This window comes from Gopherus flavomarginatus, chromosome 2, assembly GCF_025201925.1.
Source record: "Gopherus flavomarginatus isolate rGopFla2 chromosome 2, rGopFla2.mat.asm, whole genome shotgun sequence".
NCBI lineage: Eukaryota > Metazoa > Chordata > Testudines > Testudinidae > Gopherus > Gopherus flavomarginatus.
The window spans coordinates 29,269,164-29,295,523 of NC_066618.1; the positions used below are offsets into that span (position 1 = coordinate 29,269,164).

The window sequence follows — 26,360 nt, forward strand, 5'->3', positions numbered from 1 at the left end:
TGTTTCTAATTCTTGGTTCCTGTAGTAGTCTGTTGCACATTTACACTATTAGAACAGAAAAAATGCCTGTGTATTAGTGGTGAATATTGTTAATTTGGAAAATTCCATAATGCTGAGAAGCAGTTTGGTGACCAGGGTGAGCCAAATGCTCTTTGCAATTTGGAAGAGGTTTGTTCACCTTTAAAATAAAATTAAGACTTCCCTGTATGTCATTTCATGAAGAGACTTGAGATCCTGTGAGAAGTTCCGTTCTCATGGTATTTCTGGTTTGACTGAAGCCTAGTCTAGAAATAGTGGAAATCTTGTAAGAAAAAACTGTATAGGATTGCCAGATTGCTGAGAGATTAATTTAAAAATGTGAACTTTGGATGCTTCTCTGCACCTCCTAGAGTTTCAACTCTTGCTGCTTCTGTGAAGTTTGTGGTCCAACTTAACAATTAAAGCATAAAGCAAGGTAGTTGCAGAAGTTATAGTTTTAGGATCATGCTACTAAAAAAAAATTCCTCTTTTTATATTGTTTTTAGAGCAGCAAGGAACAATGATCTATTTAGTGTCATCTTTAATTTTTCAATGCAGTATCAGAAGTTACCAATGAGACTAGGAGGATAAAATATCTCAATGAGAGGATATGTTCTTAATGTCTCAACAGACAAAAAAATAACTAAGTAACTAAAATAAAATAAAATATAAAAATTAAGCCCCAGCCAAAGTAAGATACTCTTTTTTGTCTAGGAAGAATTGGTCAGATCTGAGGGAAATGTCTGTATGAAATTGCTACAAGGGTGAACAATCTGCCAGAAAGGAAAAAGAGCTAAGATGCAAATATCTAGTTTACTATATTATTTTAGGGGACGGATTATGTTGAGTAGTATGAAGAACTGGTTGTGTTACAAGGAGAAATGCTGTCTATAAGTCTGGAATTCACATCTACCTGTCCCTGTCTACTGAAGAATTTTTAGCAGTATATCCAATTTTGCTACTCAGTTTATCCCAGAACCCCTGTGTCAGTTGACTTGAATGAAATTATAGATGCATGATTTCCTTTCTCTGGGATCTTAGACCCCAACACAGCTCCACTTCGCCTGCATGAAGCCTCAGGTTTTATGTGGAGAAGTGGATTTCACCCTGTGCAAGACTCATGGCTTGTCTGCACTTGGAAGCTGACCAGCATAGCTGTTGTGCAGTAACTATTCCACTATCACTCCCTTGTGGAGACACTATGGAATAAAAATGAATGTATTACAAAATGGAGTGATTATTTTGGAATTAAGTCACTTTTGTTCCAGAATAGTGTGTCCACATGGGAGCTATAGCAGAACAGCTCTTCTGCCATTTAGTTTCCCTGTATAGGCAAGTTATTTACTGCTTCACTTGTATGGTGGCATAACTGTAGAATCATAGATGCACAGATGGAAAAGACCATCCTGCTCTCTTTTATCTAGATACTCATGTGCCTCCATCTTAGCACCTCACAGATATTAATGAATTATTCTTACAATATTCTGTAAAATGTGTAGTGATGGGGAACTGAAATAGAAATTGAAAGTCTAAAGTCAGTGGGAGGCACATATGAGAAAAGTCATGTCCTAAGAGGCCTGTCTGAGAACACAGAGGAAGTCTATAGAAGCACTGAGAATTGAACTCAGATCCCTTGAGCGCCAATCCAGTGCCTTAACCAAAGGTTCATTTGCTGCCTTTCAGCTACTTTCTTGTCGGTGTAGAATTGTTCCTAAGAGTATATTTTTAGTTGTTTTAGTCCAGTTTTGAATGTCTCAAATGATGAGATGTCCACTGTTGTCTTGGGGGAAGGGGAGAGAAGGTGTGTGATTCAACAGCTTAATTCATCACACTGTATGGAAACTTCTCCTGTTTAGCCTTTGACAGTTTAATGCATTTTCTCCTGATTATATCCCTTTATATCAAGTTTCATCTTGAACTTTCCTTCCCCCTCCATGTTTTATAATGGTAATCTCTAGATTATGATTAATTTTCTGACATGCCAGATAAAAAGAACTGAAATATAGTAATTTGAGTATGTGCTGGAGAAGATCTGGTCTAGCTGGGAGCCACTGAATAATTTGGGGGATATTTCTGGTTTTGTCAAGGTTTGGAAACAGAACACGGCTCAGAGGAAATCATTATCACAATTTGAGTAAGATCTGCTTGTAACGATTTGCCTGTTATGTAATATACCAGGCATTAGAACCCTTCAGTGCCTAAAAATATAATTTGAAAAGGTTAAAATAATTCATGCATGTGGGGGACTGGACTAGATGACGTATTGAAGTCCCTTCCAGTCCTACACTTCTGGTTCTAGAGACTTGTCACTAGCAAGAGGAGAATTTTCCCACCAAAATGGAAGTTAATCAGTAAACTCTTCACAGATTCTCTCTCTCTCTCTCTCTCTCTCACACACACACACACACACACACACACACACACACACACTCTCACCCACCCACCCACCCACCCACTCACCCCACAAAGGAGTGGTGGCAGTGAGAGTGGTGACCACATTGAGAAAACTCTTGTAACACTTTTAGGCCAGATACTACTCCGCGAAAGTGGGAGACAATTTAATTTTAACTGTCTACTTTGTCAATTTATTGAACAGGAGAAAGGACTTCGTACTGTGGTACCATTGCCAATCTTACCTTGCCCCTTCTTTTAGATCTCCTAATGTGCTTCAGAGTGCTACAGGCGTGATTTCTTTTTTGAAGGGGGTTTGTTGTGGAGGGCATGGGAGGATGTGTGTGTGTCTATGTCAAAAAGCAGGTGTAATGGGGAAGTCAACAGAAAAGTAAGTGTGGGGGAGGTAACAGTATAGAGTGGAGAAAAGGTCCATGTCAATGGGATAGCAGAATGTGAACTTTGGAGGAGCAGAAGAATGGAAGATATTTTATTCGTTGGGCAAATATTAACTTGAGTTGTATACCACCTATCTTTGTTCCTTAGGAGGATCACTGGAGCTCTAGTCCTTGCAAGCTTTGGGATCTTTATTGAGCACTTAAATTGCTGATATGTATTTTCAATCTTAATAGAGTTTTCTGTCGGGTAATATTGTGCGAACAGCTAAATCTCATATTGCCTGTTGATATATGGGGATTAAAATCATGTCATAAAAATCTGTTAAAATAATTTGAAGGATTTGATTTAAACCCAACTAATCAAGGAAATTCAGACTTAAGTGAGAACTCTGTACTTACCCCAAATCTGTTCTATGAGTTCATAAAAATAATTGATAGCAACATGTAATTTAAGCAGTTTGAGTATAGTATGTACCATCAGCCCCTGGACATAACCACATCATCAGAGAGAGAAATTTAGTGTTTAATGTGCATTTTCTTTGGGTTTGAATATTGACTGTAGTATTTCTTCCGATGATGTGCATTATATTTTAGTGGCTAACAGAGAATGGTGTAGGAATCTTGGTGCCTCCTACTAAGAAATACTTGCGTATTAATACAGAATAGTTTAAAAGCTCTCCCTTATCAAATTAATGCAGTTGGAACTTCTCCTACCACTAAAGGATGCTAACATCTGGTAAGAGTCTTGACTTGCCTACAAAAAAGTAAGCTGAATAACTGAGTTCTGTTCAGTTCAGCCAACACTTTACTACTTCAGAAAGAAGACACGTGAGAGTGCAGTTCTAAGTGAAGAGTGCCATAAGGCTTGCCTGTGAATCAGGTGCTTCAGGAATCATTATTAAGGTTAGTACAAAGATGTAGGTGCATATGTCATTAGAAAAAGCAATAGACTTTAATCAAGTGTTCTACGTAAGTTTCATTGATCAAAGGAAAGCTTCAATTTTGTCTGTCACCCAGAGATGTAGAAAATGAAATTTCAATATGAGTTTCTCAACTCACCTAGCTAAATTAAATGAAATCCTATATAAAGGATGCTCATCATTAGAACTAATGAAACCAAAGATTGGTGTGTGGGATTTAAAGATAGCAATCCGCAAAGCTGTGTTTTCCTGCGGTCTATCTTTTTTTTGGCTGGCATTGCAATGAAGACAGCACTTTATGTTAACAGATGAATTGTGGGTAAGTAATCTTAGTTAAACCATCTTGGTTTTATTTCTGACAAGTTGCTTTCAAAATCTTTCATCGCAGAAAATAAATTTAGGTATTGCTCGTTTTAATTACTTTGAATTTCTAAAAGCCAAAATTACAACAGGCAGGTATCTCATTTTGCTATGCTTCACCTTAGATTTTAAAGCACTGAACCTGGATATATTTAGTCAGTTAGAGATGCCAGTGTGAATTACATTTTCAAATTGTGCCAATTGTGAAGGACGTTCATGATTTCTGTCATGTGTCTGATAAGATCTAGATCAGGGGTGGCCAACCTGTGGCTCCGGAGAAGCTAATATGCAGCTCCTTGTATAGGTGACAGCTCCCAGGCTGGAGCTACAGGCACCAACTTTCCAATGTGCCGGGGGGTGCTCACTGCTCAACCTCTGGCTCTGCCACAGGCCCTGTCCCCACTCCACCCTTTCCTGCCCCTTAGCCTGCCATGCCCTCTGTCCTGCCCCTCCCCCCCAAAGACTCCTGCACATCAGGAAACAGCTGATGAGGAGGTGCGGGGAAGGAGGGAGAGGCACTGATTGGCAGGGCTGCTAGTGGGCGGGAGGCACTGGGGGCGGTGGGGGGAAGAGCTGATGGGGGGCTGCTGATGTATTACTGTGGCTCTTTGGCAATGTATATTGGTAAATTCTGGCTCCTTCTCAGGCTCAGTTTGGCCACCCCGATCTAGGTGAACATCAGTAACGCATTTCACATACACCATTGAGTAGCCAGCGGACAATAATGGATTTCAATCACTGTGAATCAGAGCTGGATTCAAACCAGTATTTTAGAGATGAAGGTTTCTGTGTGGTTGAGGGGATGAAGAAGTCAATAGCTAAGAGTCAGTATCAATTCACTGAGTATTTATTGGTCTCTCTGAAATGAATTTGTTGTATCTTATCTACCTGGATTTTTACACCATCCCTAGTGTCATGGCTCACATCACAAAAGCCACTTTCACAATTGGCACTTCTGTTAATAGGCTCAGCAGAGACCTTCCCCACTACTGGGCATTAGGAAGCCTGGTAGTGGCTTCTCCTCCCACACCATTTGGGAATAAGCTCTAAAGAAGAGCCAGCTATGGTCTCCGGGCAGTAGGGGCATAAGCAGCCAAAGCAGGGGCTTAGCGAACTTTCCATTTTAATTGGACTTTCTCTGCCCTGTGGCCACTGGCTATTTAGTCCCACCCTCAGACTCTGTGCTTCAGCTTAACTCCATACCTGCCTCTCTTCTCCCTAGCCCTGTGCCCCTCCTAACTAATCCCTAAATAAATCATGATGGTACTAACATGTTTGCTGCTATCACAGTGTTCACTCGGCTTGTGTGTTCCATCCCTTCCACCTTATCTGCCTTGTCTATTTAAATTGCAAGCCCCTTAGAGCAGGGACCATCTTTTCTGTTGTGTTTGTATAGCGCCTAACACAATGAGCTCCTGGTCCTTGACTAGGTTCCTTGTGCTATATAATACCATTAATAAATGAGAAGCCAGATATTAAATGAGCATAGCGTTAGCAGTAATATTTTATATAGTGGTGTTGAGGCTCATTAGATATGTCAGTGTTTGGACAGCTTTCACCGGTATTTCCTATTCTGTTTGGTGTGCATGTGCGTGTGTGTGTGTTACTATTGCCACCACCCTAGCACCTTCCATGACTACCATTAAAAGAGATCATGTGGACGTAGATGGAACTAGAGATGCAATCTCATTAAGGACAAATCATGCCTTCATTGTTAAGGCACAGGACTGGAATTTGGGACACCTGTGTACCATTTCTGTCTCTGCTCCAAAGTTCCTGTGGGACTTTAAACAGATGCTATACTCCTTCATACCTTGATTTCTTCATCTCTAAAAATGGAATAATATTTTCTACCTCAAAAGAGTATCATGAAGCTACATTTATTAGTTTGTAAATTTGTTTGAGGTCCACAGATGGAAAACATGACAGAAGCATTGAGATATAGAAGTGTGGTCTTATCTTAGGATAGCCTTGTAAATGCAGACAGTAGGATATGTTTAGTTTAAAAGGGGTTGGATAACACTTGGACTTCATGTTAATAACCTTAGCAGAGAGGGTGATATCAGTAAATTTGCAACCATTTTTTTGATCCACTATTGTCTGGAGAGGATTTAAAAATATCATTGAAATTCAAGCCGGTATACATAGCAAATAAAATAGATCACATTTTGGCTTTACACTTTTGGAGTATTTTTCAACTCTCGGTTTTCAGTATATCGTCAAAAAATGATGATGTTTTGGGGCCTGATCCGCAAATTTCTGTGAGCAGGTCTACACTAGAAGTGCTACATTGCTGAGCTGCACCGCTGTGGTGCATCTGGTGAAGACTGTGCTGATGGGAGAGCGTCTGCCACCAACATAGCGCTGGTGTGGACAGCGCTTAAGTCACTGTAACTTGCGTTGCTCAGGTAGTGTCTTTCACATCCCTGAGCGACGTAACTCAGGGCTTGTCTACATCAGAAAGTTGCAGCGCTGGTGAGGGAGTTACAGCGCTGCAACTTTGAAGGTGTACACATCTGCAGGGCACCACCAGCGCTGCAACTCCCTGTTTGCAGCGCTGGCCGTACTCCCGTTTTGTCTCGGGTGTAGAGGATCCAGCGCTGGTGATCCAGCGCTGGTAATCCAATGTAGACACTTACCAGCGCTTTTCTTGACCTCCGTGGAAGGAGGAAGCCTCTGGTAATCAAGCTGGTCTCCTTTCCCGGTTTGCTCTCTCGTTCCCGGAGCCCAGAGCAAGCAGGTCTCCTTCCCTGCGGTTTGCTGGGTGGCTCCGGGAACGAGAGAGCAAACCGCGGCGAAGCGGGTCTCCTTTCCCGGTTTGCTCTCTCGTTCCCAGAGCCCAGAGCAAGCAGATCTCCTTCCCTGCGGTTTGCTGGGTGGCTCCGGGAACGAGAGAGCAAACCGCGGCGAAGCGGGTCTCCTTTCCCGGTTTGCTCTCTCGTTCCCGGAGCCCAGAGCAAGCAGGTCTCCTTCCCTGCGGTTTGCTGGGTGGCTCCGGGAACGAGAGAGCAAACCGCGGCGAAGCGGGTCTCCTTTCCCGGTTTGCTCTCTCGGTCCCGGAGCCCAGAGCAAGCAGGTCTCCTTCCCTGCGGTTTGCTGGGTGGCTCCGGGAACGCGAGAGCAAACCGCGGCGAAGCGGGTCTCCTTTCCCGGTTTGCTCTCTCGTTCCCGGAGCCCCGAGCAAGCAGGTCTCCTTCCCTGCGGTTTGCTGGGTGGCTCCGGGAACGAGAGAGCAAACCGCGGAGAAGCGGGTCTCCTTTCCCGGTTTGCTCTCTCGTTCCCGGAGCCCAGAGCAAGCAGGTCTCCTTCCCTGCGGTTTGCTGGGTGGCTCCGGGAACGAGAGAGCAAACCGCGGCGAAGCGGGTCTCCTTTCCCGGTTTGCTCTCTCGTTCCCGGAGCCCAGAGCAAGCAGGTCTCCTTCCCTGCGGTTTGCTGGGTGGCTCCGGGAACGCGAGAGCAAACCGCGGCGAAGCGGGTCTCCTTTCCCGGTTTGCTCTCTCGTTCCCGGAGCCCCGAGCAAGCAGGTCTCCTTCCCTGCGGTTTGCTGGGTGGCTCCGGGAACGAGAGAGCAAACCGCGGCGAAGCGGGTCTCCTTTCCCGGTTTGCTCTCGCGTTCCCGGAGCCCAGAGCAAGCAGGTCTCCTTCCCTGCGGTTTGCTGGGTGGCTCCGGGAACGAGAGAGCAAACCGCGGCGAAGCGGGTCTCCTTTCCCGGTTTGCTCTCGCGTTCCCGGAACCCCCCTTGAAGCCGCCCAACAGCGCTGCAGTGTGGCCACATCTAACACCACTTGCAGCGCTGGTTGCTGTAAGTGTGGCCACTCTGCAGCGCTGGCCCTATACAGCTGTACTAATACAGCTGTAACAACCAGCGCTGCAAAACTTTAGATGTAGACATGGCCTTAGATTGACTTAAGCAATAGCGTAGACCTGCCCTAGGTGCCCTCAGTGATCAGTAGCTGCAGTTGGAAGCACTCAGCAGAGTATAAGATTGGGCTCTTTGATTTATGTGGCTTGGAGAAAAATTTTAGGAAATTCAACTTATGTCCACATTTCGTTAGTTTTTATTGTCAAACTCCAGGAGGGGGTGGGGGTGGGTCAGTGGGTGGATGAAGGATGAATAGCTCAGTGGTTTGAGCATTGGCCTGCTAAACCCAGGGTTGTGAGTTCAATCCTTGAGGGGGCAATTTAGGGATCTGGGGCAAAAATCTGCCTGAGGGATTGGTCCTGCTTTGAACAGGGAGTTGGACTAGATGACTTCCTGATATTCTATGAAGACAATGTGTGCGCAATATTTTTTTTTAGACAAAATGTAATTGAAACCTCCAAATTACTTAACTGAACTCAGAACACTTGTACAGTTTCATGATTATTCAATTTAAAAAGGCAGGAAAATCGTACAAAGAAACATTTTATTGTACAATTTCTTTTAATTCTTTTAATACAAAATACTGTTCTGTAGTATTTATTTATTAAATTCTTCACATTTATGAAAATATCTATCACAGATCTGTTTAAAATACATTATTTGACAAATATCAGACCTGGCAGGGAATACGCCTTTGTGGAGGCATATTAAACTATGTTAATATGACCTCTGCAAAGTTCATTATTTTTGCTATTCATAGGATGTATCGTGTGCACATTGTAATTCTGATGCCAAGTCTGCTTCTCAGGCAGGTTTTCCATCTATTTTCATAGCTCTGCTGGACAAGGAACCTTTAAGATTGGAAGCTAGTAGTGCTGCCTTTGAACGTTGGCTCTTAGTTAATGTGATCTAAGTAACTTATTTCCTTTTTCTCACATCTCTTAGAAAGGATTTACAAGGTATCTTTCAAGAAGCTTAATAAAAGATGCATTTCAACCAAATAGTCAGTAATGGGTATTGATTTACGTAGATGATGATGCAATTTTTTTTCCTTTTTTTGGTGCATATACTTTGTTGTATCCTATGAGATTTGCATTGCTTAGGCATCAAGAATAGTTGAAGACAATCTTTTGCACATCATAGGATATGCAGAGAACAGCTTCCAGCTGAGACAAGTTTAGTTCCACTCCTAATGGCTTAATCAGAAGAAAGCTCCCATTTGGCTCATCTGGGAAAAAGGTCTGTGCAGGACCCATTAGTGTTCTGGTCAAAGCTATAGTACAGTAGTGTGCTTCATACACGCACACACAGTGACTCTAGAAGGATTCTCTTAAAAGTTTAATCTCTTCTAGTGACTCTCCATCCATTGATGTGCAAATGTCATTTTAAATTTATTCTCAATATTTATTGAACACTGTAGTTTTAAAATGTCTTTCCTTTTTCAGAGAGTATCAGGGTCCTATCTTTAGTCTTATTTTTAATAGCAATTAGTATAAGCAACATTTTCGCTTTGAAATTCTTTGGGAATTCCGGCAGAGTTGCATTTCAGAGATACTTACATACCTTTCTCTGTTACTATAATTACATAATATAGTATAGTAATTCCACCACCCTGTGTGTAGTTTGCATGATTGGATAAAGAATTGAAAAGTGCTTACTCTAACTTACTTTCACAGCTCCCCAAAGTTTTTAATTTATTTGTGGTTTTAAATTTCATTCTAGTGCTTTACACCAAATTTGCTTCTTTTCTTTGTCATGCCAGCTGTTTCCCAATGCAATGATTTGGTTTTTTTTGGAAAACTGAATATACTGTCTGTCTCAAAACAACTTTAGAAAATTAGAAAATGCCATATATAGTTTATGTGTTTCTAACTCTGATTTTATGACTGAGAAGGATGATGGTTCTGTGATTAAAGCACAGGACCGGGAGTGAAGAGATCTGATTTCTAGTCCAGGCTCTCCTACTGACTTCCAGTGTGAGCACGGGCTACTCACATAACTTAGATGTGCTTCAGTGCCGCTGTCTGTAAAATGGTAACATTTCCCAAATTCACAGAGGTTTATTTCATTCATATTTTATGAATGAAGAAGCAGAGTAATTTGGGTGGATCTCTGATTGCCTCCCACACAAAAGTAACAGATTTTTGGCCACTGATCCTTTAAGGACATTGATGGCCTAGAGGTGTTAGAGGGGGCTCGTGAGATAATTGTTTGGAACACACCCAAACATAACTGGTTCATTTTACATTATTAAATCTATCTGTGAGACAGAGTGGAAAAGGTATAAGTGGAGCACAGCTGCTGTCTCCATTTCTACCCTAGTAACTGGTTTCCTTTTCAATCTTAGTAATTGGTTTACATTAGTTTACATTTTCAAGGTTAACTCTGCAAGGAATAGTGCTTGAGATTGGATTACTGAAATAAACAAACAAACAAACTTGAGATTGTCTACCTGTTGCTGGCCATATCAACAAGGAGCTCCTATGAACTCCTGTGAATCCCCCGTTCAGCACATGAGTCCTAAGGCAGTTAATACAATGAGATTGAAACAGGCACTTAAATCATCTTTTACAAAAACACTGCACTTGAGATGTTCAATTAAAGCAGGGGTGGGCAAACTACGACCCTCCAGACATTTTAATCCAGCCCTCGAGCTCCTGCTGGGGAGTGAGGTCTGGGGCTTGTTCTGCTCCAGCCGGGGAGCGGGATTGAGGGCTTGCCCTGCTCTGCACAGGTCCCAGAAGCAGCAGCATGTCCCCTCTCCAGCTCCTACACGTAGTAGGGGCAGCCCGCCCCAAGCGATGCCCGTGCAGCTCCCATTGTCCAGGAACTGCGGCCAATGGGAGTTGCAAGGGTGGTGCCTGCGGACAGAATGGGGAACATGCCATAGAAGCTGGAGTGGGAACATGATGCAGCTGCTGCTGCTTCTTCTGGGAGCTGCTTGAGGTAAGAGTTACCCAGAGCTTGGACCCTTGAGATCCCTGGTGCCCCAACCCCTTGCTCCAGCCCTGATCCTCCTACTGCCCTCCAAACCCCTCCATCCCAGCCCGGAGCAACCTCTTGGACCCTTAACCCCTCATCCCAGAGCCCGCACCCCCAGCTGGAGCCTCCCCTTTTCCCCCCCTGCACCTCAACCCCCTGTCCCAACCCAGAGCCCCTTTCCACACCCTGAACTTCTCATTTCTGGCCCCACCCCAGAGCCCACACCCCCAACCACCCTCTCCTGCACCAAACCCAAATTTCTTGAGCATTTACGGCCCACCATACAATTTCCTTGGACCAAAAAGTTTGCCCATCCTGGATTAATGACTGAAGGAAAGGAGTTAAGTGGCAGGACTACTCCAGGATGGTCCCTGAATGAAGGGAGAATTAGTGGGGAAGAGAAAACATGGTTTAGGACATCTTCAGTTGCAAATGAATGTAAATTATGACTGCCTGGATTCTATGTGTCATGTGATCAGGGAAAAGCTGATTGAAGACCATAAGCAGGGTAAATGAAGAAGGAAAATGAGTTGCAGTGACCTTTCCAAAGCCATGTTTTACACTATTCTGTCAGAACATGAGCTTTTCATAGAGAGGAGGCAGTAATCCCTCAATTGTTGCCAAGCCCTTCTTGTTAGATTGCTGAAGGTTGGTTGTCGGACGGGTGGGGATGGTGCAAGCTTTTTCTTGCAAGGACAAGTCAGCATACTGCGGCTTGTCTGCATAATATAGCATTGTGTGAACAGGTACCAAATCACTTCTTTTACCATAATGTATTGTTACAGATTTCAAAGCAGTAGGGTTAATGTTAAAAAATAGTGGACTTAGAGTGAACTCTGAGTGATAGATGTCTTATGAGACGAAGTGAAATACCTGAGTTCCTCTGGAACCACTGAAGAAAGCTAATCTCTCCTTGAAATACACACGCTGGAGAGAAGGACTTTGAACTTTATGCTGTATTATTTGGACTGGTGTCATTTGTAATCTGTATTGTCAGGGAAGCGAAAAATAGAATGGAATTCATAGAAGGGGAACTAAAGGAATCTTTTATATCTTTACTGTGGCAGATTTCCCTTATGAATTTAACAGTTTGGGACAGTCACATTTTTTCTCCTCTAATTTCCAGTAAAAATGTAAATCTGGCATTAAGACTGAAGAAGGAGGTCAAATGTGCTGAGCAGGGAGTGGACTAGATGTTCTCCAAGGGTAGAAATGTTACAGTGACACAGCTGCAGCTGTGCTGGTGCATAGCACTTATTTACACAAGCAACAGGCTGGATTTTTCTGTTGCTGTAGCAAATCCACCTCTCTGAGAGGATGGCTAAATTCTTCCATCAGTCGAGCACTGTTTACAGTGGGACTTAGATCAGCTTAACTACATCTCTAAGGGTGTGAATTTTTCACATCCTTCAGTGTTGTAGTTAGGCTGACTGAAGTTGTTAGGTGTAGACAAGGCCCATGTTCCATCTCTTCTTGCTGAATTTGTTTAACATATGAATAGAACTCATGCCAGAACTAAAGGGGTGGTAGAACTCACTGCTTAACCCCCCACAAGTTGAGATTTTTATGCAGAAAAATGGTTCACAGGCTATTGTTAGCCAAGGGATGAAGACAACCGTAGGGAGAATGGCGGTGGAGTAACCAAGTAACGTACCACACTGAATTCATTGTATATGATGAATTCCAAATCATATAAAGTTTACTTCTCTGAATACTGCCTATCCCCTAAATCCTTGGTTTTCAACCATTTTTTTTTTTCATTTGCAGATCCCTAAACAATTTCAAAAGGAGTTGCAGACTTGTTTGGAAATCTTAGATACAGTCTGCGGCCCCTCAGGGGTCCGCGGAGCACAGGTTGAAAACCACTACCCTAAATGATGTATTACCATACATAATATATGCCTTCCTGATGTGGACTTCTGCACATTGTGCATAATTGTTGCTTCTCCCTTGCCACCATGGAAGCTTGCTGTACATGTCCGCTCTCCTGGATACAAAAGATATTTGGGAGCTTACAGTCCATTATACTTTTGGTATTTAATACTTGTATACTTCAGGCTCTTGTTTATTTTACAGCTCTGTAAATTTAATTTTTCCTTTTCTCTTTAGAGGAGCCAAGAAATCATTGGTTTAATAAGTTATTCTGCAATAATTATGCACACTAATGGAATAATCACATTACTTTATTAGCTGTACATAACCTAACTCCTAGTAAAGTTGTCAGTCCCCATCAAAGAAAAAGATGAAATGGTAAAATGTATTTATTTGCAGACATCTTGAAAAACACATGAACTGAGAAATGACTTTTTTTTTCATTACAAAATACTTCTTGGTTGAATCAGTATAAAATCCCACTTTTGTAAAACATGCAATATTACAGTACATTATGGATCATAGGATCACTTTTAAATGCCATCCACATCCATTGTATTTTTCTGCTTCCGTTTCTCAAAGCAATGTTTGTCTTTGAAGTGTTATGTGCACTTTTAGTCTCAGTAAGTGAGCAAGGTCAAATTATATAGCCATCGTGGGATTCATTCTTTTCATTGTTTATCTGTACATTTTTTTTGTTGGATGAGTAACTCTATTAAACTATAGAATAACAATTTACAGTAAAGATTGCAATTTGTCTGCTAGTGGGCCTACAAGCTATGTGAAGTGTATCCTTTTCGTCAGCAGCACTTTATAGATTTTTTTTTTGAGTGGTAGTAATTGTTTCTTTTGACTAGCCATTTTCTTTTATAATAGCACAGTCTTAGTGCCGTGTAGTAACGGACAGTAATCCTGTGTTTCTTCCATTTATGCTAAAAGAAGACTATATTCATGAAGTAACAAAATACAAAGAAAATTTAATTTGACACACAAGGAAACTGAGTCACGTCCTTTTGTGACATGACATGTAGACAGGCAGTTAAGGGCTCTTACTATAGAATTTTTGCTTGTGGTAGCTACCATTGAAACAACAGGATTCTCTCTCTTCAATGTTGGCTCCTTACCATGAGGTTGGTGGAATTCTCCTACCTCGCAAGTTCTTTTGAATGTAGCATTGGCAAGTTGGATTGCGTGTCAGGACACCTACTGGACGCTCCATACCATTCCCTGCTTCTTCTCATTTTGAAATTTGACTGTAATTGTTTTATATGTTTCTGTGGGTTTAAGAATTAATTTGTATTTAAAAATGTGCTAACGTGGTGTTTGTGCAGGACCTCCTCCTTCCAGCCCTACTCCCACCAATATGTAATTGGTTTCATTGACATTGTTACTGGTATTACCCTATAGCTAATTTTGTTTGTGGTAGATTGAGACTCTGTAGTTCTCAGGAAAATTAATTGTTTTCCTGTCATCCTGTGTTATCCCACCTGCCATTCCACGTGGATCTATACTTGTCTTGTAAAAAACCATTTTGCATGCAGGTGTACGTTTGGTTTGAGTCCATGTTCTGTTTCAGCAGCTGGAATCAGCTGAGGCACTTGACTTAATAGACCCCAGATTTAAACATCAGTGAGTTTGATACATTCTCAGTGAATGGCCCTTTTGTTACAGCCCTGGCTGAGCCACCTTTTGTGGTGGTCACCAGTGTGCTGTATTGGACCCAGATGTAGAATCTTACATGCTACTAATTTCTCTGAGTCTGAGTAGTGACTTATCACTGCTGAGGGAGACCTCATGTCTGACACGGCTCTTGGCAGGGAGACCCGCAGTGCCTCAGCTCTTCCAAGCCGTGCCCCCTGCCCTCCCCAGTTGCATATGCATGCTCCCCACCAAAGTCTATCTCCATGGGCACTCTATAGTTTAGCTTTCCTGGGACCATGTGACAGTTTAAGAAGCTTTTTGCAGAGCCTGTATTCCTTATTTTTAATGCACATACTCAGAAATGACACAAGAGCATTACCGATGTAGGCAAAACAAACACCAGAATGCAGTATCCCTTCATCTGATCTCTTTTACGTGTGTGTCAAAGTTTTGTCCAAGTCCGTAAGGAAGACCGGGTCCTTTCTGCCCTCCATTCCTCCTGCTGAGTTGTCTGGTTCTGGGGATGAAATGGTTCCCCATGCTAGAGAGCATGCAATGTTGAGAGCTGTCTCTGATGCTTTTTCTTTGTTCCTATCCTTCAGCTGTGATTTTCCACAATGCAGCCCCATGCAGGATTGCTGACAGAGTAATTAACTCCCCTTTGTTCAATCAGGGTAGAGCTACCTAATGCTGATGAATCCTTGAAGGCCCTGATGCAGTTCCCATAGACATAGCCTGTTTTCTGCTACAAAATGGAAGTTTTAATCCACACTGAAGGTTCCAAACATAAATGTTCATAAAACAAAGAGAGATCCATCAGTTTACATGGACACATTCCTCCCAACTGTTACAAGGTCTGCTCTTTTATTGAAAAGTGTTTCTCTGTGGGCTTGTCCCCTGGTTTCAGACATCCTTTTATACCAATCAGGTACATCCCCTATAAATAGAAGGGGTAGTCCCTCTTACTGTACTGGTGCTGAAAGGATACCTAGGCTGGTCTACACTAACGGTGTAAGTTAATCTAAGTTACGCTGCTTCCCAGGTATGAGAGTCATGTAACTGAAGTCAACTTACAGTGGGGTCCACACCACGCTATGTGGACAGGAGACGCTCTTCCGCTGACTGAGCTCCCACCTCTCTGGAAGGTGGAGTACAGATGTTGATGGGAGAGCATTCTCCCATCGACTTAGCTTACCTTCACCAGACCTGTTAAATAGACACTACTGCATCAATCAGAGCAGTGCCGATTTGGCCAGTAAGTAGACATGACCTTAATAAATATTGCTGAGTCACTGAAGGGTATTGTTGTCATAAGCGGTAAATAACATTTCTGTAGAGAATACAGCAGTACTATGAACTGTGAAATGTCTTGCATGCTGTTTTACAAAATGGCTGGACATCTTATTTCCAGGCAGAAGTAGCAATAAAAAAGGGTAACTGAGGGAAGAAAAAGCATTTTAGTAAATATGCTACCAAAAAAGTAATCATTCATAGAAATAGTACTATCCTTTATTGTGTATCAGAATAAATAAAGCAGTTTTCTATTCTCAAACTCCATTTATTCTGGTTGCTGAATCCTATGTTTAGCTGAAGGTTAGAATCCTTCATATAGGGAGAAAGTATATAAGCAAGAGGACTGTGTGAGTACTCTGCATCTGTGCATTTTTCTGTCTTTCTTGCATAAAGAAAACTAAGATGATTTCAGTGTTTTTTCTGAAGTTGGCAGTTTAATAATATATCTTGACTCAGTGGGAAATTACAGTGGTTGTCTCTCTGAGATTTGAAAGAGACACCATTCTGATTAGTTACAGGACAGTATATCTAAAAAGATTTTGGGGATTTGGAAAAGTTGCTGGCATCTGTAACTTTTTAAAAATTCTGTCAATTACTAATTTTCTCAGATGGGAGGAGAGGAGTAACCTGGATTTCTCCCCTTTGCTCATTTCTGTTTATCTTTCTCAGCTGAAGAAGTGAGCCATTCAAAACAATATGTTAATTCTTTGATGCAAACCTGAAGTCTTCTGTCAGAGTTGAGCCTCTCTAATCCAGATCCAAAGTTTGAATAGTAGTTTTTCTTTCCTCTCTTGGAAAATTTAGGACAGCTGGATTCCTTTATAACTGCATTTGAAAAACACTCACTTAATGCTGAAAGCTCACCACTTTCCCCAAGTTAATAAAGCTGTGGAATATTGTTAGAAGACTACATTTATCGTTTTGGAATGACAGTAGACAATTGCTTCATATCTTACAGGACAGCATTTAAAAATATTCTGAGTTCAGGGAGATTTTTGTTACAACTCCCCATTTAACCCCTTTTCAGGATCTCCCTTGGGGACTTCAGTTTTTGTCTGTCTTTGTAATCTTTGTGTATTTCCCAGCCTTTCCATATAAATTAAAGCCTCTGTTTATCATCCCCCCCCTTCCATGCATTTTCTGTCTTTTCAAAGTAATTTCTAAAGCAGTGGTCCCAAACTTTTTACCTTATGGCCCTCCTTATCCCATAGAGTAAGGGGGCTGAGGCTGGGGCCACAGCTGGGGGCAGGGGTGGTGCCTTGGCAGCTGGGGACTGTCAGTCCTTGGGGCTGGGGCCAGGAGTGGAGCTAGGTGGTGCATGCCCCCCTCCCTTGGGGGCTAGCCCGGTCCCCAGCTGCCACCCGAATATTCCTTTGCGCCCCCATGGGGGGACACGCCCCACAGTTGGGGGACCTGTGTTCTATAGTGTGGATCCAAAATCATGTGTGTATCAAAAGGACCGAGTTAATATGGCATCTTTACATACATAAAATTTACAAAGGCATTCTTTGCCTTAAATGTCATGCTTATAAATCCACTTTTCCACTCTCCTCAGAAAAAATGTGGTGTTTGGTTTGAAGACTGAGGGGACCTACCTCATCAATTTTGGCAAGAATTTGTGTTCATTAAAAAAAAAATATATTTTAGCCATGATGTTTTCAGAGATAATTTACTTTATGTGAATTAGCTATAAATGGATGCAGATGTTATCTTTGAGTTGGTTAGCAGATCAGTCTAGTGCCATTGCCTCTGCTCCTAGCTTTGTCGAGCTGCAGCAGTGACTGGTTGCTTTGTTGCTATTGGACAGCAGCAAAACTGTCCAGAATCTCTGGGTGGCAGCCGGGGCAGGCAGGCTCTGGAGTTACAGTAACTCCTCACTTAATGTTGTCCTGGTTAATGTTGTTTCGTTATTATGTTGCTGATCAATTAGAGAACACGTTCTTTTAAAGTTGCACAATGCTCCCTTATAATGTTGTTTGGCATCCGCCAGCTTTGTCCACTGCTTGCAGAAAGAGCAGCCAGTTGAAGCTATCTCAAGTGGTCGAGCTTTTTGGTCCGAGGGCCACACCAGTATATGGAAATTGTATGGCGGGCCATGAATGCTCATGAAATTGGGGGTTGGGGTGACGGCACTGGCTGGGGGTGCAGGTTCTGAAGTGGGGCCAGAAATGAGGAGTTCAGGGTACAGGAGGTTGCTCCGGGCTAGGATGGAGGGGTTTGGAGGGTGGGAGGGGGATTAGGGCTGGGGCAGGGAATTGGGGCACGGAAGGGGGTCAAGGGTGCAGGCTCCAGGCAGCGCTTACCTCACGCAGCTCCCAGAAGCAGTAACATGTCCCCCCTCTGTCTCGTACACGGAGGTGCAGCCAGGCAGCTGTGCACAGTGCCCTGTCTGCAGGTACTGCCCTGGTAGCTCTCGTTGCCAGCGGTTTCTGGCCAATGGGAGCTGCAGGGGCAGTGCTTGGGGCAAGGGCCGTGTGCGGAGCTCCCTGGCTGCCCTTATGTGTAGGAGCTGGAGGAGGGACATGCCACTGCTTCCAGGAGCTGTGCAGAGCAGGGCAAGTCCCCAACGCTGCTCCTCGGCTGGAGCAGGGCAAGCTCTGGGACCCCTCTCCCCAGGGGGAGTTTGAGGGCTGGATTAAGATGTCTGGAGAGCTGGATGCAGCCCCTGGGTCATAGTTCGCCTACCCCTGAGCTAGCTAGTGGGGGCTTTGAAACAGGGTGGGCTGGCAGCCCCCGTATCAGCTCCCTGCTCCCCTAAGTTCCCTGTGCAGCAGCTGCCCAGCAGGCTATCAGTTGCCAGGCAGTTCAGCTGTACCTTCCCCCACTGCTGTGTGCTGCTCCTATCTTCTGCCTTGGGGGTTCTCAAACTGGGGGACGGGACCCCTCAGTGGGCCACGAGGTTATTATATGGGGGGGTTACGAGCTGTCAGCCTGTACCCCAAGCCCTGTTTTGCACGCAACATTTATTATGGTGTTAAATATATAAAAAAGTGTTTTTAATTTATAAGGGGGGGTTGCACTCAGAGGCTTGCTATGTGAAAGAGGTCAACAGTATAACAGTTTGAGAGTCACTGGCCTTGGAGCTGCTCCCAGGAGCCTCTTGCTTGCTGGGAGGGGGAGGGAAAGAGGGGTGCTAATGTCAGGGTGTCTCCCTCCCACACTCCTGCCCCCTGCTTCTTTACTTCATCTCCACAGAGTGAGTGGGTGGGTGGGGGGGGACAGGACAGAGCTCAGGAGGGAGGGAGCTTTCTGGCAGCAGCTGCTGTCTCAAATTGCTGATCTACTTAAAAGGGCAATGTACTTAGAGTGGGGTCAGCGTACTTAAAAGGGCAATGTGCTTCTTTCTCTCTCTCACACACACAGGGCGTGTCTCTCTGTTAGGGTGACCAGACATCCCGATATTTAGGTGTTTGTCCCATATCCTTTTGGTTGGGACACAATTTGTCCCGATATTTCACTCCACCGGCAGCACTCAGCTGCTGCTTCCCCCCCCCCCCCCCTTGTGTCCTGATATTTTCTCCCTCTCATCTGGTCACCCTAGTCTCTGTCTTTCTCTGCCATGGTGTCTCCCCTCCACCCATTCATGCTGCCATTTAGTGTGTGAGGCTACATTAACAACAATGTGTTAACTCTTGAGGTGTCAGCCACGTGCTAGTTCATCATTTAGCAGTGAGGCATTCCCTGGGAAATATCCCACCCTCTGACTTATAAAATACAGTCTTTTGTCTGGCGAAAAAAATTTCCCGGGAACCTAACCCCCCCCTATTTACATTAATTCTTATGGGGAAATTGGATTCGCTTAACATCGTTTTGTTTAAAGTAACATTTTTCAGGAACAGAACTACAATGTTAAGCATGGAGTTACTGTATTAACATAGAGAGAGAACATGCAAATGAAAAGCTCAGGGTGGAGTAAAGTATAAGACATCTGTTTCTGTAATAGCAAGGAGGCTTTTAGTTGTAGTAGTGTGATTGAAAACCCGTCTATATCCCCAGTGGTTAGGAGGTTGTGTGTGAGATTAGAAGTAGTGGGATTAGAGTAGTGAAGACCCATCACCTGATATCCAGCAGGCTTGCAGGGAGAGAAGAAAGGAGTAAATAGAAAGGTTCTTCTCCATTTTAACACTGAATAGTCAGGGACTGATTGAATACTCTGATTGGGGTACATGAATAGCACCTGGGACCTCTCAGTGAGGTTGCCCCTAAACTTTACCCAATCTGTAATATCTACCTCAGGCCATGTCCACACTACTATTTATGTTGCTTAGAGTGTGAAAAGACCATCCCCCTGAGTGACATTAGGTACGCTGACATAAGTGGTAGTGTGCACAGAACTGTCTACTGTTGGTCTTCGGCTTAAGGTGTTTACACAAGAGATTTTACAGTGGCCAAACCGCGTTGGTACATCTGTGCCACTGTAAAGTCTCTAGTTGTAGACAGCCTCAGACAATGAAATTTTGTTCTGGGGCTCTTTTCAATTTTTAGGTCAATTTTTTTTAAGCTTTCTCAAATACTGTGCACACTTATGGCACTATATCCAATTTTAAACAGTAATGATAAAGTATTTCTGTTTGCTACACTGTAGTTTTAACAGAGCTTTTTTTTGCGGGGATGGCGGTAGGGTGGGATGATTGGCTAGACTATTTTATACTTCTGTCATTATAGCTAACAGGATTTTTTTTTTTTAACTGATTCTACATTTTTGCAGAATCCAGGAAATTCAAGGGTCCTTTTCAGCTCTTCAGGAACAAAGGTGGAAAGCTGCTTAATTCTCATAGTTTCATAGTCTAATTTTACTCTTCTGTTTAGCAATGCAGTCAAATTAGAAATTGACAAGGGAGATAGAGGCCTAGATCTGTTGCATTTTAAAGTGTTTACAATTTAGCTCACTGACTAGATATTTGTCATCATCACTTCATTAACGCTACAGAGTAGAGGCAAACTGAAGAGTTTTGAAAGCTCTTATTTTCATTTTGAAGGCATTTTATCTTTTAGGATAATAAACAATAATTATAGTGTGCTTAATGGAAGCAGGGTGTACATATCATGTTTTGCATTTTGTATTTTTGTGCACAGCGAAGCCTGATATATAATTTTGTGGTCTCGTGTTACAACTTTTTTCATGCGTTGGTAACATTGTTACCTTTTGGCATTTCACCTAAAATCTCCTCCTGTTTTTTATGTGGAATATTTCCTTAAGGTAATTGCTACCATGTTTTCGAAATATTTATACACAATCCTAATGGTGCTAATTGGCACTGGAAGAGCTGATGAATAGCAAACTGCTGTAGCTGAAATTAACTTAAAGCACATCCACAATAAATTCTTATATCCCATGATGGGCTTTCTTGTCTTGGTCACTATTTAGTTATAAATAAACTTTACAGAAATGAAAGGCAACCTGTGAGTTTATATCATCAGCCCTAATTTTGTTTTAGTAAGTTGAGTCAGCATTTTATATATTTTTATTAAATGTAATTTGCAACTTTCCCCTAATGTTCCTGTAAGAAATTTAGCATCTTTGTTCAAATGAAATTTGTTACACAGATACATTTGAAAGAACAGGTTTTTTTTGTCTTGCACATATCTTTAGTACAATATTTAGGTTTACTACAGCATCATCAGAATTCCTCTAGTAGCGTTTTCCTTTCCAGATTTATACCCATTTTGTTTTCTTTATATTGCTGTAAAGTGTTACTTTACTTTCGATGTATATTTCACATATTTCTGAAAGAACTAAAATGCTGTGCTTTTCTCGATGACACCATCTTTAATGGGTATTATGTTTCCTTTCTTAAAATGGAAATTTCATTACTTGTTGTTTCACACAATGGAGGAGGCTATTGCAGAGAATGGATGGAGGAGGAATGTTGAGCGTCTCATAAGAGGAACCAAAATTATTACCCTGGCAAACAATATCTTAAATATAGCCATACATCTATAAGGTCGGAGAGTGTGTGTGTATGAAAAATAAGTTAGAAAGTGCTCTTATGCTCCCATATTAGTCTATCCCAGGAAACTGTGTTCCCTTCTTCAACTATGATTGCTGTACCTCCTCAGAAAGGAAGGAGTTTGAAGAGTGTATCTCTTGTCCACGTCATAGTCTCATCTGTGTTAGGATGACAGTTAAACTATATACTCTGGGAACCTCTGTCTCAACATAAGCCTTCTCTACATCTGTGTACTCCTAAAAGACTCCTGGCCCTGTTTGCACAGCTGGCTGCCATTGAATGCCCCAGTGTTATGTACATTCTGGTCCCCTCTTTGGTGTTGCAGGAAGAGAGGGGGAGGAGGAAGAACAAGCAACAAAAAATTTGTTCCCTGATTCCAGTACTTCCTACTGTGGTGCACGCTTTTTTTTTTTAATGCACACCTGTCATGTATTTAGAATAAAATAGCAAGAAATCAGTAGTGCAGGGGATGGCACAGTGTAGCTGCCTGTGTTCTCAGTGCTGCCCATTTGTCATTTTTCTGTGGGTTTTCTGCTCTGTGCCTTCCTGGAGAACACACAGGCAGACTTCCATGTACTCAGTGGCATTTGCCACAGCGTCCAGTATTCCAGCGGAATTGTTCTCGAGACTCTCAGCTTCCATTTAGAATTATTTTTCGAGCCCTTGTGTTTATGACGATAGCGTTGAAAATTTGAACAAAGAGTGAACAGACACAGTGTTGTCTTTCTGAATCTTCAGATTATCTAAAACCATTGCTCTGAGGTGTTAACGGTACTGTTCATCTCTATGGATTAACTTGGAAATCTAAAGGTGAAAGGTCAGACCAAACTTGCTCTAATACTGCTCCAGTTGGGAAAATTAATACTAAAATAACTGGGACAGAAGCTACTGTAGTGATTGTTGCTTTTCATTAAAAGCATCTTTTTTTTTAAATTCAAACAAAGTTGCCACAAAACTTTCAGTATGCCACACTACAGTGAGGCCAAATCCAGGGACCTTACTTTTGACTTTAGATCTAGCTTTCATGCCTGCTATGTGGTGATATGCATAGTATTCAGAATTATTACAGAGTACATTGAGTCTGTAACAGAAAGTCACGATTATTTCCAGCCTGAGGTTGCAGATGAAAACATTCAGACCGTAAAAAATGTTATATTCCTAATTAGACCTACTTTTAAGCATTTTTTTGTGTGTGAAATGTAATTAGTTCATCAGTTGAATGTACTATCTATCATATATTATTCTGCCAATGTAGAATGATTGAACAGTTCCTGCAGTCTTGCCTGTCTTCTGCAACTTGATATGATTGTATGTGGTTTGCATGTATTCAGATTGAATTTCTGTGCCTCTGTTAGGGAATTGAGGGTCTTTATAGGTAAGAGTGAATTTAGTGTCTTGAACGATGGATGGGAGATGTAAGTCCATTTTGTTAATAGATTGGGTTTGTCATGGACAAGAGGCAGTGCAGGCTTCCCTGCATTATTCCAGTGATGTGCCTAAACTCTTACCTAGAAGAGGCTACTTCTAAGATTGGGAGTAGTTTATTCTTCTTGCCCTTCTGTCCCTCACTTCTCTGCGTAGACTGTTAATGAAGATGTCCTTTATAACTGGTTGTGGAGATGGATTTTCTCAATCCGTTTTCAGTAGGAAATTTTGCCAACACCACTACTTTCTTACACTTAAGCCCTCTGAACAGTTGTGGGGGCACATCTGACTGTAGTGATCCAGAAGCAAAAGTCTTTTACCAATCCCCTTGAACCAATCCCTGAGAGAGAGAATTTAAAAAGATTTCCACAAATCCGAGTCAGTGCTTTATTTCTTATGCAATTAGCTACATTTGTAAATAATTATAAAATGTATAATTTCAAGGTAACGTTGGAAAATTTGTTAACAACATTCCTTTTACTTCTGGGCTTTGGGGGTCTAGTTTACATTTCTTTAATTTAATTTAGGTTTTCCTGACTTGGCTGATTAAACTCCCAGAGAGAGAGATTTACATCAAAAATAATCATATTGATAGTGGAGGCGCTTGAGTAACTGAAAACTCAGTTTATAATTAGATTGTAGTGTTTGTTTAGAAAACATGCTTACTATATACAAGAGCTATTTGTATCAAATCAGCAGATTCTTAACAAAAAGGGGTTCCCCAGATGTGATGGATGCTATAGATGAAGTTGAGAATTACTATTGTACATATTGAGCTAGGAATGTTAAGTGTGTGTGTAGGTATATCTACATCTATATAAAATATTGTTTTGTGCAGAAAAATTTAGAATTAATATTACTGATTAACCTTTTGCAATTACTGTTATTAAAAAGGAAATCATCACTGAAAGATTCCTATTATATGTAAATGACCGTTACATCCCACCATTTTAACAGGATTCCATGACACAGTCCTTTGTTAAATAAAATGCAAAATTTTTGTAGGAAAATATTGATATTTCAGCCTGTTTGAACAAATATATTATAATTATTCATTCAGATATTTGTTTACCAATGTCCTTTAAAAATATGATAAAGTACTGTGCTGAATATAGATAAAGTTTAAGGATTTTATTGAATTGAGGCCTTAATTTTTTACTAAGAACTTAAGTTGATCCTGGAAAGATGTTATTTAAAAGAATATCCTTTAAAAAAAGGAAAGAGACAAAAATATTCTCTGAATAATTTTGGTGAGATTTCCTTTTCCAGCAGCCCTTTAAATCCAAGGGAACTTGGTTTGGTTATAATAAACTTTATCTGTTTGTAACAGTGGATTAGATGTAACCTCAAAAAGTAGTTCAGTCAGGGATCAAATTCTGGATTTACCCCAATGTTATTGACTAGCCTATGTACAAATGTTAGTTACTTTAAAACATGTTGCCTGCTTGTACTATTGAAATCTTTTTTCTTAATATAACTTTCTAGAAGACAGGAAATTCAGTCTTTATTTTACCCTATTTTTATGGCCATCTATTACAGACCTGTAAGAATGGAATATGTACTATTTGGGCTGGGGAGCATGTATTAAAGATGTAATGAGAAACTAATTAAATTCTTGTTTTTTGAGGGCTAGACCCTTAATGTTATAACAAGAAACATGCATACACACACTGGTGTATATTGACATTGGTAAATACTTTGATATTTTAAAAATGTTTTGTGTGTATCTTATTTAGCCCTTTCTTCAAAAAGAATAATGGATAAATGGGATACAAGTGTTACTTACCTTAATGAAAAACAGAGCCGATTGGAAACTAGAGCTCTACAGTGTTTCACTCCTGCTGTTTTATTTTTAACCCCAAATAGTTAAGAGCTGAAAACCTATTTACCACTTTGCAGAGCAGTAGAAAGTGCCTAATGATCCTCTAGTACAGAACAGCTACAAATCTTTTATGCTTTTTCCTACATTTCTTGGTGCCAAGAGTGTATTCTCCCCCCTTCCAAATCAAAAGAAATCTTAATGTGCAGAGCACCATTTTTATTATTCTTGACATGTTGCCTATCATGCTGGAAGACTCCTCAGAGAGTAAAATAGACTCTTCTTAAAGAAAATGTGAACTCAATGCTTCTTAAAAAGTGTCCTGCATTATTATGGTAGCCAGAATTCTGAAATAATGCTGAGTAATTAATATATGATACTCGGAAATTATATCAGATGTGATCTCTGCTAGATTATGGCATCTGAAGTAGCTGTATTAAAATGCATGTATCTTGAACTTGAATTATGTTTGTAAGAATGCATTCTGATTGGCTTATGAGGATTCCAGTCCTTATGTCTCTGTCTTGCAAGAACTTGTTAGCCATGTTTCCTTCAGCACTCCCATAAACCCAATAAAGGGCAGAAAAAAGGCAAATTTTTATTTCCACTTTACTCCTGATTTTATTTAAACTGAAAATAAATACAGCGCATTCTTTAAAAACATACTAGGATGAAATTTTTAGAGTTTTTTTTTTCTTTTTGATTTAGGAATACAACCTGAGAGGGAACGAATTTTGAAGTTTACACAAGTAGGATATATAAGATTACTTAGCAGTACTAAAAATTATCTGATTTTTGGCTGATGAGTTGGAAATGTTCTGAAATGCCGATGTGTTTGAAAAGATATTGGGTCAGATTCCGATAAAGCATGAGCCCATTTTATGCTGGTGTAACACTGCTGACTTCAGTGATGTTATTGTGGATTTACACTGGTAAAAATACGATCAGGACCAGGCATATTAGATCTCTCTTTCTTGCTGGGGCTATCTTCAAACAATTTGGATACAAGGATTTGGTTTTGTAAAAGCCTATAACAGTCTTTGTTCCGTAGTAGTGGTTCTCAAGCTTTTGTACTGGTGACCCGTTTCACATAGCAAGCCTCCCCCTTACAAATGAAAACCACATTTTTATATATTTAACACCATTATACATGCTGGAGGAAACATAGGGTTTGGGGTGGAGGGTGACAGCTCACAACCCACCATGTATTAACCTCATGACCCCCTAATCCAGGGCCTGGAAGGGCTACAACTCGGCCTTTTTCGTAATAAACACAATATAATGTGTACAATTTTAGTCATGCTGTTTATGTCAGGCCATTCATTTCTGACCCTAGCAGAAATAAGTAAACATGGGGTTGATAATAGCAACCAGTTTGTCAATACTGGTGTGTATTAAAAAATGCTACCGAGAATTTGAACAGAAAA

General features: G+C 41.5%; 1 protein-coding gene and 1 long non-coding RNA gene across 11 annotated transcripts in view; both read left to right on the forward strand.

Annotated features, from left to right (window-relative positions):
• PARD3 (par-3 family cell polarity regulator) overlaps nucleotides 1-26,360 on the forward strand; it is a 658,805-nt gene that overhangs the window by 189,318 nt on the left and 443,127 nt on the right. The gene's annotated exons all lie outside the window — the stretch shown is intronic.
• LOC127044384 (uncharacterized) lies at nucleotides 6,529-7,691 on the forward strand. Its single transcript, XR_007772467.1, has 3 exons — nucleotides 6,529-6,827; nucleotides 7,164-7,275; nucleotides 7,500-7,691. It is a non-coding gene; the product is annotated as an uncharacterized LOC127044384 (long non-coding RNA).